This window comes from Triturus cristatus, chromosome 6 (assembly GCF_964204655.1).
Source record: "Triturus cristatus chromosome 6, aTriCri1.1, whole genome shotgun sequence".
Taxonomy (NCBI): domain Eukaryota; kingdom Metazoa; phylum Chordata; class Amphibia; order Caudata; family Salamandridae; genus Triturus; species Triturus cristatus.
The window spans coordinates 571,960,063-571,976,563 of record NC_140589.1 but is presented as its reverse complement, the minus strand read 5'-3'; positions in this window follow the sequence as shown (position 1 = coordinate 571,976,563).

Genomic DNA, 16,501 nt, shown 5'->3' with positions numbered 1-16,501 from the left:
GATAGAAGAGAAACAAGTTTAAAAAGAATTATAAGGAAATTATAGTACTGCAATGAGGTTTGGTATGAGTCAGAGAGTGGAGGTAAAGATTATATTGAAAGAGGTATAAGATGAGACAGAGTAGTGAATTGTAGGGAGTTTTTTCTTAACAGTAGGAATAAAGTAATATATAGATACATAACTAAATACTAAGGCATAGATGTGTATGGAAAATAATAAAGAAATATAAAGTTTTGTTATAAAAAGTCCTCTATGTACATGTATCAATAAATAGTTTGAAACTCAGACTTTCAAGTGTTGCTGTATGTAAAGTCGACCTACTTATATATTGGTCAATTAATTATTTTTGTATTCGTTATAATTATTTGTTTTTTATATTTCCTCCAATAGTTCAATAGTTAAGAACTTATAGATACAAATGTTATGATCATATTTACACATTGTGATAGATAAAATAAATAAAAGAGAGACCCATAAGCATATAATCAAATAAATTATCTGCAAACTATGCAGTGACTTATATACTTGTTAAACATAAAATTATATATATATAAAAAGTCACTGAAAAAACCATAGGTTTCTGGGGCTTTATAGTTAGGAATTGGCATTTAAAAAACCTTAGAAATTCACTGAAAAAACAATAGGTTTCAGGGGCGTTATAGTTAGCTGGACATTTCCCTCATACAAAACCCTAGAAATTCCCCCGTTATAGTTAGTTCAGCTAACTATAACTCGCGCCCCCGCAATGCACTGCTGATGACGTCACATATTACATCACTCATGACATGGTCAGTGACATCACTGATGACATCACTGATGACATCTGAAATGACATCACTGATGACAGATGAAAGGTTTTTTAAATGCTAATTCCTAACTATAACAGGCCTGAAACCTATGGTTTTTTCAGTGAATTTCAAAGGTTTTGTAAATGAAAATTTTGAATGTATTAATTGTTATACTTATTTTTTTTATACTGATTTACTATATTTTTTAACTATTTATTTTTAGACATATTTTTTTTAATTACATTATGATTACATTATACATTACAATACAAAATATACTTTCTTAGAATTAATTAGTTTAGTTTAAATACTTGGCAAATAGGCAACAGACTTTTAAGTACAGTAGTTACAGTTGTTGCAATGGGCAACACAATTTCAAACACAAAGCAACATTGAGCTCAATGTGAATTTCTAGTGAAATGCAATTAGTTACTTTATGGATTACTTTTCTAACCACAGGATTGGATCCTAGATTCAGTCCTTGGACATCTCCTGTAAACAGTTGAGTAAAAGCGCTTTGGTTACAGTAGTTATTTTTAAGGAATATTATTGTATTTTAAAAGTTGCCACTTAGAAATGTTTTCACATAGAATCACCAATGTTATCCTATGGCAGAAAATTCACTTAGCAGGTAAGTAGTGTTATCATTACTTTTTCTTACTCAGTGGTGGATCCTGGATCCAGCACTGGCCATCCTCCTGTAAACAGTTGAAAGAATGTGTTTAAGTCATACAGACGATTTTTTAGGAATATTTTTAGTTTGTGAAAATAGACACTTAGAAACTTTTCTGGTGAAAACCACACAATGGATTCCTATGGAAGGAAATACAAGTTACTGGTAAGTACGCTTAGAATTACTCTTCCGGGTCAGTGCTGGGCTAAAAGATGCAGCCCTGGGTTCTCTCCTGATAACAGGTGAGTAAATCGGTATTCGTAGTTCGACTGATTTTAGAGGAATATTTGTACGTTTCAAAAATGGACACTGAAAATTTTCTGGTGAATACCACACAATGGATTCCTATGGAAGGAAATACAAGTTGCTGGTAAGTACGCTTAGAATTACTCTTCAGGGTCAGTGCTGGGCTAAAAGATGCAGCCCTGGGTTCTCTCCTGATAAAAGGTGAGTAGATCGGAATTCGCAGTTCGGCTGATTTTAGAGGAATATTTGTACGTTTCAAAATTGACACTTAGAAAATGTTCTGCTGAAAACCACACAATGGATTCCTATGGAAGGAAATACAAGTTACTGGTAAGTACGCTTAGAATTATTTTTCAGGGTCAGTGCTGGGTTAAAAGATGCAGCCCTGGGTTTTCTCCTGATAACAGGTGAGTAAATCGAAATTCATAGTTCGGCTGATTTTAGAGAAATATTTGTACAATGGTAAAGGAAGGGGGTGGGGCCTGAGGTGACGTGTGCAAACACGCCCTGTGGCGCGTTTTAAGTTGGGGAATTAATTACTCTTCAATGCTGCGGTCCCCTGGGGGCCAACTAGCCCACCAGGTACTTCCAGTATGCGTCAGGGAGCTGCGTTGCAGAGCGGTGTTCAGAGGCCACGCCCCTTTTTACAACACTCTGCAACGCAGCTCCGTGGCGCTTACTGGAGGTACCTGGTGGGCTAGTTGCCCCTAGGGGACGTCTCGATTGAAGATGAATGAATTCCCCAACTTAAAACGCGCCACAGGGCGTGTTTGCACAGTATCACCTCAGGCCCCGCCCCCTACCTTCACCACTGTGCAAACGCGCCCCGTGGCACGTTTTAAGTTGGGGGATTAAGTCCCCTTGAATCCTGAGGTCCCCTAGCGGCCAACTAGGCCACCAGGTACCTCCGGTAAGCGCCACGATGATGCGTTGCAGAGAGGTGTAAAAAGGGGTGTGGCCTCATTACACCTCTCTGCAACGCAGCCCCCTGGTGCATACTGGAGGTTTCTGTTGGGCTAGTTGAGAATTAGTTCCCCCTCTGCAAACGTGCCAGGGGGCGCGTTTGCAGAGTGGTGTAAGGAGGGGGCGTGGCCTCCGGCCCGATCCCGATCTTTTTTGCCGGCATTGCTTTTCGACATGGGGAGCAGCTAACATGCTCTCGCTTCAATGAAGCAAAGCATTTTGCAATGACAGGGTGGGAGCCGCGGGGCTCCCGCCCTGTCATTGCAAACAGCAGTGTCTCGGGGGTGGGCACCCCGGGACACTGCAGGAGCCGGCCCTGGGGGTGGCGGTCCCCAGGGCCATCATTGGCTCCAGGAGGGGGGCCCCGTGGCCGCCCTCCCACATGGACAAGTTGCCCTGGGGTGGCGGTCCCCGGGGCTGGGGGGGCCTGAGAGCCCCCATCGCAAATACTTTCAAGCCCCGGGGGGTGGCGGTCCCCGAGGCAAGCCCCCCCACCCATTTTCTATAAGCCCTGGGGGGTGTCGTGAGCCCCCCCATATAGTATCTCTGAGCCCCGGGGGGTGGCGGGCCATAGATATCACTAACTTTTAACTCTAATTTTCTCAGGAACTACTGAATGGATTTACACCATTTAAGCAAAAGGCACGAGTCTGAACTAAGGACTACCTCCTTGCCAAAATTGGTGTAATTCCGTTCAGCAGTTCGGGCTGTAGCTGCGACAACAGGTCCTATGAAAATTGCATGGGGAAAACGCCTTTTGGGACCCCCCTTTTTTCTCGGCCCCCGCTTGACGAATCATCACGAAACTTTCAGGGTAGGAGTGGAGCGGAGCTGGCCAAAAGTTTGGAAAATTTCGCGAAGATTCATTAACCGGCGCCAAAGATATTCCCAATAGAATGTTGCGGATTTCCTATGGAAAATAGGTCCTAACTATAACTATCTACTGGCGACCGCCAGTAGATAATATATATATATATATATATACATATATAGGTATATATGTATATATAGATATTATATATATATTAACGATAAGTAATATATACATTTGTTAAGCAGTCCCATAGAATATCTATAGATCATTAAACTATAAGTAGTATATACATTTGTACAAAGAACTGCACATATCTAAGTACCTAAATATAAGCAAATTATTCATGTTTACGTGCACGGGCATATGATGTGCATTTGTGCTTTGAGCATGGTGCTCATGTAGGAAAGATGCAACTCTTGAGTAGTTTTGTGAAGATAAGATAGTTATCAGTGGATGTTATGTTTGGGGGTAATGAATTTCATAATTTGGGTGCTAGTACAGAGAAAAATGTGTTTTCTTGTATGCTGTAATTTTGAGTTGAGGTGCCAATCTGGAGATGAGGTTCCTTTGCTCTTTGCATGAGGGGATTTTATTCCTTATGAAAAGTGTTTCTGTTCCATGCATTGTTGATAAAGATGATCCGTAGAAGAAGCAACTGGCATAATCATGTTTAAGCAGCGCAAGAAAGATGATGCCTTGTGTGGAAATCCTATGTGGAGTAAGATGCGTCACTGAGTTTTTTAAGTAACGAAGCGTGATCTTGCTAACTGATTCCCTTGGGCATTCATCAAAAGCTTGAGTCCATGATAATACCAAGGTTTCTTACTTCATTGGACACTTTAGGAGTGTAACAGGTTGCTAGCCTGGAGGAGCTGCTTCATGCAATGCTGGATAAAAATGCGCAAGTAGATCGTGCACTCCTTTTTATGAAGATCCAATTTGAATGTCAATGTAAATTAAGTTGAGCGATCTGTGTGCTTCACTTGTGTCGACCTTACACAGAATAACTTGTAAATGGGGCCAGAAGCCGACTAGGACAACGGTGTGCACAACTTCAATATGTTATACATACATTTTGACACATTTAAAAGAATGGCACATATTCATTCTTTTTTAATTTAATACATTTTCACAACATCATAAATGACACTACTTCTCCTGGAAGTTTTCAAAGTTATATTCTTGAAATACTGTACAGTAGAAATATTTTTTTTTTATAGAAGACACTTGAAAAATCCATGCTGTTCAGTGTAAGCTACATAAATGCAATGCATTTTGGGACCATCGTCCCTTTGTCAGGGGTATATCTGTAAAATAATATATATTGAAACAAATTTATATGTACTTCATGCAATACAGGAGCCATGTCATCCCCCAACTATGATTCGGTTATGACAAGTAAGTCTGATTTTGTGTCAGTGAATAGATCGCAGAAGTGGTGTTAGTTTTAGAGAGTGATCAAGCATTTATCAGAGGGCAGTCTAGAGATTTTGCTTTGGTTGTGATGTGACTTTGACTAGAAGCGTCAGTAGTATTCATTAAACTAGTAGCAGACGTATCATTGTGATGGTATTCATTGTATCAGGATAGCAATAGTATTATTTGTCTTATCGTAATACTCATCCAGCAAGCTTAAAAGGCATTTTGTTGAGTCTGTGTGTGCAGGTGGTGGAGATTGTGGTTGAGAGTGAGCTGGTGGGCTGCATTATTTTTGTAGTAGAGAGAGGCAATGCAAAGTTGTGTATGGTGGTATGTTGCTCAGTTTTGTGTGAGTCTTTTAAGGGTGGAAAGTGTGTGGGTAGGGGTGGTGGAACAAGTGGGTCATGTTTAAAGCCTCTAAATTGTGCAATGGAAGAGGGGTGGTGAATGAGTGTTGTTGTGTTGGGATGTTTGTGGTAGATATTGGGGAAGTTCTACAATTTGTATACGTTGTATAATTTGTGTAGTCATGAGGGTGGGAGTGGGTAAGTTGTTTCTATTTTGGGGCAGAATGTTGTATGACATTGTGTGTGTATGTGTGGTTGTGATGGGCTAGGGCCTGTTATGGTTTGTTTTGTGGAGTAGTGAGAAGAGAAAAAGATGTAGTGAATTTCTGTCAAAAGTTTAGATGCAAGGTACTGTTGGTGAATGGAAGTTGAATGGTAAAGGGGGTAGTGATGTGCATTGGAGGCAAGTGTGAGTTGTGCGTGAGGGAATATGTACAAGGTTTGTGAGTGTTTGTGTTAGATTTAGTAGAAGAAAGAGATAATATGTGTGGTCGAGTGGGGTGTACGGATTGTTTAGTTGTAGGTTCTGGGTAAAATAAAGGAGTAGGGTGTTGTTGGTGGATGATAGGAAAGAGGGTTGACTATAGGGTGGGAGGTGATGGAAAGTGGTCTGTTTTGTAAAAATAGGGAGTGTGTAGTTGAAGGGATTACGGTTATGTATAATTTGGGTTTGAGTTGTGTTGGTGGTGTATGAATTTGATAGTTGTATAGGACAAGGTGGTGGTCTGTGTGAGTGTGAATATGACATTGTGTATCAATAAGGGTGCAAGAGTATAAAGATGTGGTATGTGGGGTATTCTACTGCTGATTGAGACACTGAAATGTGGTTAGAGATTTTGTGTTAAAAAAGAGCAGTGTGTGTTTGTTGAAGTTGTGTTTATATGTTTAGTGATGTGGATGGCTTAAGGTAGTTGCTGGTAAATAAAACAAGGACAGTATCTCTGCCCCTAGGCCCAACCCAGCCCAAACAGGCCCAAACAGGCAGCTGCCCTTGTCCTGTCCGCCCTTAGCCTGATTTTCTTTGTATATTTGTATATTTGTATATTTTTATGTGTGTTTAAAATCCTATATGTCTCGCATCATATTGTAGGCTACTTGATTATATTGTTTTCTTCTTTCGTTCATTGAAAGCACTTGGATGCCCTCGCGTCTAGTTGGCGCTATATAAAACCTAACAATAAATAAATAAATAGCTTCAATACTTGGGCTAAGATTATCTGTGCCCTAAGGTTAAATAACTCTATGTCAGGTAACCTTGCTCCTGGGGTAACCCTATCCCTAAACCTAATCAGTCATAGTCCGAGCCCTAAACCCTGGAGCTAATAGGAGCCCTGGCCTTATTAACCAGGAGAAATCCTAGCCCTAAATCCCAATCAGAACACAGGTGGAACAGCCAATAAGAGGCCTATTTAAAGAGCATGTGACCTTACACTTAAGGGACTTTGAAGATGTTAGGGGAGGGCCGAGTCCTGGTCGGGTGCCATGTGGGCCAATATGTAAAACAGAAACTGGTATGCAAGAGAGCTGGGAATGTGAATCTTGGGTCAATTCCACAAAACAAAAGGTGGATATATGGAATGGCCAAGTTCCATTGGTGAACTGGGCATCCCGGTTGTTACGGATTATGCTTAGTGGTTGATGGCATAATGGGTGTAAGGGGTTGCAGTGGTACCTCTCCAGCAAAGAGGACATCGGGATTCGTGTAGGGGATGTGAATGAGGGTACACTTGAAAGCTTTTTCATCTAAGAGTCACCTTATCCACTATCTGTGTGATGCTCTAATCGTCCAATCAGAGTACCCCCATATAGTGTCTCTTAAATTTTTTTATCACAGGTGACTTTTTGTGGCAATTTTCTGCTTGATTTTGTTACTATTATTTCAGAGGCTGTATCCATTGCCAGTTCTTCTCGTTCTCAGACATTTTATAATGCACACCACCACACTTGTTGTAGTGTAGATTCTTTTAGAGCTAGGCACAAAGCCTAATAAAATAGCTCCATTGACAATCTGAGCACTTAGAAGACTAACACAAAGTAGGGGGAGTTGTCTCCAACATGTGTTTCTCTGAACTGTTCCAACATAGCTAGCTCGGACGAGGAAGGGTGCATAGACTATCTGGAAAATAGTTTTTCCTTAAAAAATACACATTTGAAATGTTATGATTATAACCTAATACTGTTTTGGAGTGCTGCAGCTGCACCCAGAGATGTTGCCTACTAGCCTAACCTTTTAAGGTATGTGCCCTGTATAACTCGGGGCTCTTTTTCTGTGTTTAATGGAACTGTTTGCAAATATTGTGAATAAAGATCTTAAAATAATGATCATGCACGAAGTAATACAATCATATAGGGGTTAGCTTGTTATCGCTTGGAGTATGTCTGTTTGAGAGTGATATGACTATCCTTCTATTTGAAGGAATGGCTTTTGCAAACATGGGATGGCTTCTGCTCCCCTCAGAAAATAAGGACAACTCCCGATCAACTTCTTGGCTTGTCCCTGGAGGTTGTTAAGTGTGAGCTGCATGTAGACCTCTACCCACCACAAGCATTGGCAAAGCCTACAGCTTTCGTCTATGTGACCTACTGACTTAGACAATTGTCTTAGCCATTGTTGCAGGGCCGCATGGCTGCTGTGAGACATGACTTGTTTTAATTTTTTTTTAAGCATTTTCACAGCGCTAGCACTTGCTGCATCATAGCACGTTAAAAACAATATCTGGTGGGAGGGCGAAAAAGGAGGAACGTAGCCCCTTCATATTGCATGCCCTCCCCCTGAAATGCCTCCTTCCTGCAATTAAAATATAAAACAAGTTAAAACATATGTAAATCAGAGTTAAAATAAACGCACGTCATGGAATTTAAATATAACTATAACTGAACGAAGCAACATTACTTTAAATTCTGGGTCTGGATGATTCACAGTCAAAACACTTATTTAAGCAAAGGCTTTACATCCCTTGTTTTTTTTGTAAACATGCGCCTAAACTCTTCACATTGCATTGATGGGAGCATGATTTGAGGGCGATGCATTTATGTAATTTTCAGAGTATGTCATAATTTGCTTTATTTAGTAACTGTAAAAAAATGTAAATAGGCAGGCTGCTAAACAAACACCACTTTGTGCTATTGATAACTGTTTTCTAAATATTTTTCTCTGCTATAGCTACATTAAAGCAAAGAAAAAAAGAATTAAAAAGGTGGAAATGGAGCACAGTAGAAAGAAAGAGACAGAAAATACATCCACTCTCCTGGAGAGAGCATGTATGTGTCAGATCTAAAGAAGATGAGACTAAGATTCTTCCAAAGTTGTCTGTAGCAAGACAGCAACATGAAACCATGTGCTGCTGACCAATGAAAACAGAAGAAAGGAGAGTGGCAATGAAGCCAAGCAATGCTAAGGAATGGGCGGTTTGAAGCCCTTTTTACGTTTTTGTTTCAGAACACTAGATCTCAAAAGAGACCACTTATGCACTGTCTCAGGCAAACCCTAAAACAAAATTGAGTGATTAGCAGACCCTAGCAAGGGACACTGAATCAACCGGGCTAGCTGGATTTTTAAACACAAACACAAAAGAAAGCACTTTGATTGGATTTGGGCTGCTACACAAATGTACAGGACTGGTTAAGTAAGATCAGGTGCACCTTCATTTTGAGAATAATCCACCAATGAATAGACCTACGTTAACCTTTTGTTGTTACTTTGTGTACATGTAGCTCAATGCTGCCCATTTCCTCTGGAAATGCCTTCTGCTAGCCTGCTGCTGATATGCCTGCATGGAGGCCCAAAGACAGGGAGTACAGAATTGCAGACAACACTTAGAAGCCCATACTTGCATCACTAAGCACCGAAAGAGTGATGCATCAAGAAAACAACACCACTTAGTGCATATGTCCCGAGTGGGGATAATACTCCGTTCCTGAAACACATTCATTGTTTTTGTGATCCCCATAACCTATCTTTGTATGCAGAGTTCCTGAATCCGGTTGGCCCGCGTGCACGCTGGGTTAAGAAGCTCAAAAGGGATCCTAGAGAGTGCTCCATTATCATGTGGGTAACACATTATTGATCTATTGGATCAGTCTGTAGTCTACCCTCACTGCTACGGAGGCTGGTTCCCTATGAATGTGTAGTGACTGAGCTATAGTCTGTAGAACAATCAGGACATGTGATATCCACATTTGCAGGGAATGATCACCAATAACCCTACACAGTGAGAGAGGCTCAGCACCCCACATTATTTAACTTTCAGAACTAATAGATATTTTACATATTCTTTGTAGATTTACTTGAATGTTGTTGTCCTCTCTTCGTTTTTTGCATCAGCTCATTTTATGTGGTTGCAAACATCGGTTTAGCATATTTTTTTTATTTTTTTTGTAAAGTTTTATATAGCGCGAACATGACCCATGAGGGTATCCGAGCGCTTTACAGTACACTGGTATCAAAGATTAGATGATTGGGGTAATATACATACATTAGAAATTCGACATTCAGTACAAAAGAGGTAGACAGTGGTGTATGGATAATATAGGTGGCTAATAGTCATCAAAGAGTTAAAGTCTTAGGATGTTAATTTGTTCATTAGAAGCATTTTTACTTCTTTTTTGAAGGAGGTAAAGGAAGAAATTCTGCGTGTATCTGGAGGTAAGGAGTTCCAAATCTTCAGTGCGATACCTGAGAATGCTCTGCATCCAGTTCTCTTTTTGAGGAAGGATTGTGTTTTTAGTAGAAGTGAGCTTGTGCTTAGCAAATGTACGCATCCTCCCGACAGTTCTAGCTTTTGTGCTAACTAGCTGGGGGTGTTGCTATGCAGGGCTTTATGGGTCATGCAGGCGAGCTTTAGTTCTATTCTCGCCTCGTAGGGTAGCCATTTCAGAGCCTTAAAGGCCGGAGTGATGTGGCTATTTCTTTTTCTTTTTGTGCCCGAGACCGGTCAGGCTGCAGCGTTCAGCAAAGCCCTAAACGGGGCTAGCTTGTATTTGGAAGTGGTGCTTCGATAGTCCAATCTTGGTAACACTAAAGCTTGTACCGCCATTTTTAAGTCGGTCTGTGGGAAGAAAGGTTTAAGTTTCCTTAGGATACTCATCTGATGATTAGCTCCCTTGGTGGCATTGTTGATTTGCACCTGCATATTTAAGTGTTTGTCTAGGGTGACCCCCAGGGATTTCGCGGAGTCGATGATGTGGGGAGCGCAATCAAAGGAAGTTATATGCTTCAGCCATGAGTCTATCTTGGGTGTGTGATTGGGGGGAGATGAGGAGGAATTCCGTTTTCTTGGTGTGAAGCATGAGGTGGTTGCTGTTGAGGCAACTTTGAGTATTATGTAGAATAGCGTTGAGGGAGATGAAGTCACCTGCAGAGGAGATTTTCATATACAGTTGTGTGTCGTCTGCATATCGGTGATATAGAATGTTCGCAGAGTTCAGCGCATTTGCAAGGGGTTCCATGAGTAGATTAAAAAGAATTGGTGATAGTGCTGAGCCCTGTGGAACCCCTAGGGTGACCATGGAGGGTTGAGAAAGTGAATGATTCATCTTGATTCTTTGATAAACTGATATGAAGATTTAACCTAGCAGCTACTCAGAGAGTCAAGGGATCTTGGGAGGCCTCTGTTCCATTGCAGACTGAGCAACCAGTGCCCTAGTTAATGGGGAACACCATCAACCTAATCAATGGTTTTGCTTTGTTGTCCCCAAAACTGCAAGTATCGAACGAAAAAGACCGATGATCATAGAATAATATTGGCATTTTTCAATTCCAACATGTTCAAATGTAAAAACCTCTCATTTGTATTAGCATTTTTCATAATATGTCTTTAGATGTTTCCTTATTCCTATATCCCTGTCTCCTTCTCACCCCTCTTCCTGTCACCAACATTTTTCCATGACATGTCATTAAGGCATGGAAGTAGATAAGATCAATTTTGTCCATCAGAAAGGGCTGTCTTTATAATTAGAAGACAACTGCAATTACTCAGTTCAAACCCCAAAACATCTGCTGGCTTCCCCCTGTTTAGATTTGTTTTCTATACCTAATGGGATTAGACACACATTTGCATATCCCTCTCAACTCACTACTGGTGCACTTCTGCCATGGTTCATTTTTGTGACCAGGTGTTCATCTACTTGCAGCTACCATTCTTATTTTGTCCTATTAATACTGTAGTTGAAAAACTATTCGAAAAACGGAGTTCCTTCAATATCATTTCTGGGATCTTGTGCTTATTTTTTTTTATGATGCAAGCATAATGTTTAATGCCTGACCGAGTTACCCGTAGTTCATGTAATTTCATTTTTTAAATCTCATGCCATTTATGTAACTTTGTCTTGCTTTGAGCAAAATATTCCTCTTGGGTAGTGACTTACATAAAATGGGTGAATTAAGGTACCCTTTGTGCACATTTGCCTAGCGACTCACTATACAGTACGCAGTCATAATGGAAAGCTTTGGCAGATATTTATTTACTCTTTAACAGTTGCTAAAAATAAGGATCTCATAATAAAAAAACACTAAGAAAGTTCAGATTTTCAAGCGGAGAGGTTCCTTCACATAATGCGCATAAAACATGCAATTCTTGTATTATGCGATAAAATGACTGCACTCACCCAAGTTAGAAATGTACTCATCAGTCAATTAATACGTTTAGGGCCAGCCCTTCTTGGGAATTCCAGGGCTTGGACATTTGTGTCTGAATCTGGGCAGGGCAAACAGCACAACATTGAGGAAATACATGCAGGAATTAGTGTGGAAACGAATTCCTGTTGCTATTCCTAATCCCTTGAAGAAATTCTCACAGTATTTAAGGATACCACAACTGACATTACTATACCCCACAGTATCTGCAATTCCTATTGTGGGATTACAGATGCAGAATACCCACATACATTGGAGCGAGGGCAAAAGTCAGCAGACCACATGAATATACAACCCAAGATTTGGTGATTGTTTCAGGACAGATTATGGAGGCTGATAAAGGATTCTGTTCAATTCCTTGGGTAACTTATGGGAATGCTCCACATGGGGCAACCTCAACAATATTTCAAAGCCTGTTACTGAAAGACACATGAGATAACCTAATGCTAGGGAGCACCCTTAGGAACAAGAGTATCTCAGTACTGTTTTTGTGTCAGGTGCCCTTGCAGCCTAACATAAGAGTTCACCAATTGGGTTTCCCATGAGCAAATATCCACCAATGGTGCATCTTTTCTGTCCTATTGGTATGACTCACTGAGGTTTTCTGGTGTGGCTACACTATTCAGCACACCTAGCTTGCACATCAAAGTTCTGTTGACATCTGATAATGCAGTTATAACTATTCTCTAAAAGCAAAAAATATAATAGCTTCCTCTCTGAAATCAAGCAAGGAAGTTCTGAATTAGGCCATAAACACAGACAGAGGTAATCTGGTACCATGGTTGTAGTTTAAAGGCTGTGGAAGGATTCACCTAAGTCCACATGTTTAACTAGAGGAGAGAGTTTTCAATCCAGACCTGAAGAACAGATATTTACACAACCATAATTGGTAAAGACAATTTGATTTAAATGTTGACTTTTTGTGAATTTCATACAGTGTGGACATTCTGCCAAAAAATGCAAAGAACAGTATTATTGAAGCAGAAGCATCTTAAATGTGGCATGCGGTACGTGAAGTGGTCCAGTGTTCGGGGGACCAGTTGACATCAGATTTTAGAAATAAAGACGTTTTATGATCTGCCTAAAATCACACTTTTTGTGTAAAGTAACTAGAAGTAGAACTCAGTTGTCTATGTTGTAAGTTCATCAAAATGTTCAAAAATGTTACCGCTCCCAAATCTTTTTGTGGAGGGAATATTAGTTTAGGGATACCCATCCCCAAACACTTATTGCCAATATAGGGAACCCACTTCTCCAAGCATCTGTTCCGCCCACCAGCCATAAACAAATTTGCATAGCTTGGGGCCAAGCAGGTGTCAATTGTATTTTCCCTTTGCTGCTCATATAGTTCATTGTCCAACATGAAGATGTTTTTAGTAAGAAACCATTTTTATAATTTTGTATAGCATCCATGTATGCTGGCAAAACTTTAAGGGCCTGCCTCTAAGAAAATGCCTCACTGCTCTGATGCCACCATCATCATGTATTGTAGTATATACAAATACCACATTTAAGGATATCAACGGCATATCATTCTCCTAGCTGATGTCAAAAATCATTTTGAGAATATTTGTGGTGCCTTTAATTTAATGACGGGAGATCATTTAAGAATGGTGAGGAAACTGTTAACATATTTAGAAGTCTTCTGAAAAAAGGCTTTCTTGTGTTGCTATTATGGGCCTTCCGGGATGTAACTTGTCATTTTATGTACGTTGGGTATAAAGTACAAAAAAGGGTATAAGGCAAAATACTGGCAACTTGGAAGTGAATGGAAAAGAACCCCACATGACCAGACTATATCAGCATTCCTGACCCACTCTGTGTGTGTGTCTTATAGTTATGTCTGTCACAAAATTTGTATATGATCTACTTGCACCTGTGCACTAGCACTCATGCTCACACAAATCTGTATCACACACATATTGCGTACACAGACAACAAATGTACCTTTGAATTAAATAGTGTCTTCTGCAAAGCAGCAAATATAGAATTAAACATTTTGAAGCATAACTTACCTATCTCTGCCACCGTGACACTTAGCAGGTCCTGCTTCTGGTCCATGACATAAGCTCTCTGGTGCAGGACCTGCAGCTCGGTGCAGAAGACACTGGTGCGGTGGCCATACAGTGCCCCACTGTTGAGCAGAGATTTGTCCTTTCCACCATGCTGTACCACATGCCAAGCATGCCACCTTCTGCCAACATAAGGGGGTGGAATCTCTGTGCAAAAACTTCAGGGCAACTACCTCCTTCTGAGAAAAAATGTTGCACAGGGCACTGCCCTCACACTGACATCATATGGTTGCAGTGTTTGCAACCTCCTGTGGCCTAGTGTCTGCCTCTGCTGTAACTCTCATAATAGCACCATTCCCTGGCTTGAGATCAGAGCACATTTTTTTTATGACCTGAGTATCTTGAACTCCTTTCCCAGAAACATCCCTTCCTTGGAACAGCACCGTATGTTGCACTGTAGTTACTCAGTCATCAGAACACACCTGAAGAAAAAATTGCTTGGCTCTGTTAGAAAATGGGTCTCTAGTTGGCAGAGGTATATACCCTGTCCAAGTAAGGGCCAACATCCTAGTCAGTGAAAGTCACAACACAACCTACATTTTCCTGTGCTCACTCTCTGGTAACTTGACACAGAGCAGACAGGCTTAACTTAAAAGGTGATGTGTAAAGTATTTGTCCAATAACTCATACAGAAACACAGTGAAAACACCACAAAATGACTCCGCACCAGTCTAGTTAAATAGAGAATATCTATCTGAATACAATAAGACCAAAATGAGGAAATTCTAATAAGTAGAACTTGAGATATCAATTTTTCAAGAATAAACCAATAAACCAATAATAGTTCTTAGAAGTCAACAGCGCTAAGGGTTACTTGAGGTCGTGATAGACCATGCCAAATTCAAAGTTCAGGCCAACCGCGATGGAGGGCAGGCCGGCTACAGGACTCAGACATGTCCCACTGACAAAGTACTTTGGATGGAGCAAATGCCGACGTCGAAGACTTGGTGCAAGGAGTCGAGAATGTGCCGCGTGATTGTCAATCCCATGGATTGAGGCAAAGCATCAGCGCCGATTCGAGCAGTTAGTTAATGAAGGTTTCAGAGTCGAACCCCTTTACGATGCAGGCGCTGCGTTGATGTTGAGCCATGCTGTCTGTCAATGTCAATGTCAATGTCAATGTCGAGCCACACAGTCCATCAAGGCGATATCGTCGATCAGCTAATGTGCCTGCATTGAAGGGCAATGAATCCGTTTTGATTGGCTCAAAGTCGTCACTGAGTCGATTTTGAAGCAGAAACTGCTTCAGATCCCATTACTGAGGCCCAAGACTGGGTTGGCACATCTGGCAAGTGAGGACTCACATATGGTAGAGTCCAGCAGCATCAGCAGGGTTGCAGGAAGTCTTTGATGGCCCTGAGACTTCACAAACAGGGGGCAACCGAGAAAAACCTTGGAGTCACTCTGGGTGAAAGTGATGCAGGTCCACTCCTTCTCCTCAATAAAGGGGAACAGCAGGCAGCAGGGCATCTTAGTCAAGAGCACAGCAAGGCAGAGTCCAGCAAAACAGTAGCCCAGTACAGTGGCAGTCATTTCAGCATCACAGCAGTTCTTCTTCCTGGCAGAATAGTCATAGGTCAAGAAGTGTACTGATTTGATGGGATCAGAGACCCAGTACTTATACCCAAAGGTGCCTTTGAAGTCGGGGAAACTTTAAAGAGTGGCTTTGAAGTGCACCAGAATCCCTTTCAACCCAGTCCTGTCTGCCAAGATATCAGTGTGGGGTAATCAGTCCTTTTTGTGGGGTCAGGCCACTACTTATTGAAGTGTAAATGTTAGCCCCTTCTTCCACAATAAAGATGATGCTAGTTCCTACAATACTCTTTTATGTTTCTAATCTTCCTATAAATAGTCATAATTCTCAATATAAGATTATCCACTCTATTTTATCCAAACTCCTATGGAATAACAAAAAATCTTACATGTCTCTCCATAAACTAAAATGACCTAAGCACTTGGGGGGGAGTTAATTTTCCAGATTTCATTCTTATCATACAGCATTTTCCCTCAACCAATCGTCTTTGTTATTACGAGATGATGATGTGTCTATCTTGCCCATATGGACTAATATTGAAAAATCCTTTATTCAGCCATTTTCTTTTAAAGAATTTCTGTTTCTTACACAGAGACCTCTATTATTATCCCTTCCTATTCCTAATAATACATGTAGACTTCTACAGCCTGTTTCTATTGCTTACCTCAATGATAAAGATCAATTTTTGCAGTCCTCAATATGGTACAATAAATATCATAAAATCAATAATAAAACAATTTTTCGATAGACTGGTATGTTGAAGGACTTTGTTGGGTTCATCAACTTTTTTATGGTGAAATTTGTATATCTTTTAAAAATGCTCAAATTCATTTTTTTATCTTCTTCTTATGAGTCTAAATGTAACTCTTTAATGTTGATGGTTCAATCAACTTGTAGTAATCTTTTACTTATTCCTACCTCTCCTTCTTCATCCCCTAATCTTATTCCGGTTCTGGCTTCTTCGCCCTCTGCGTCTCAATTGTATAAACATTTAATCTCCTTTCTGGATAC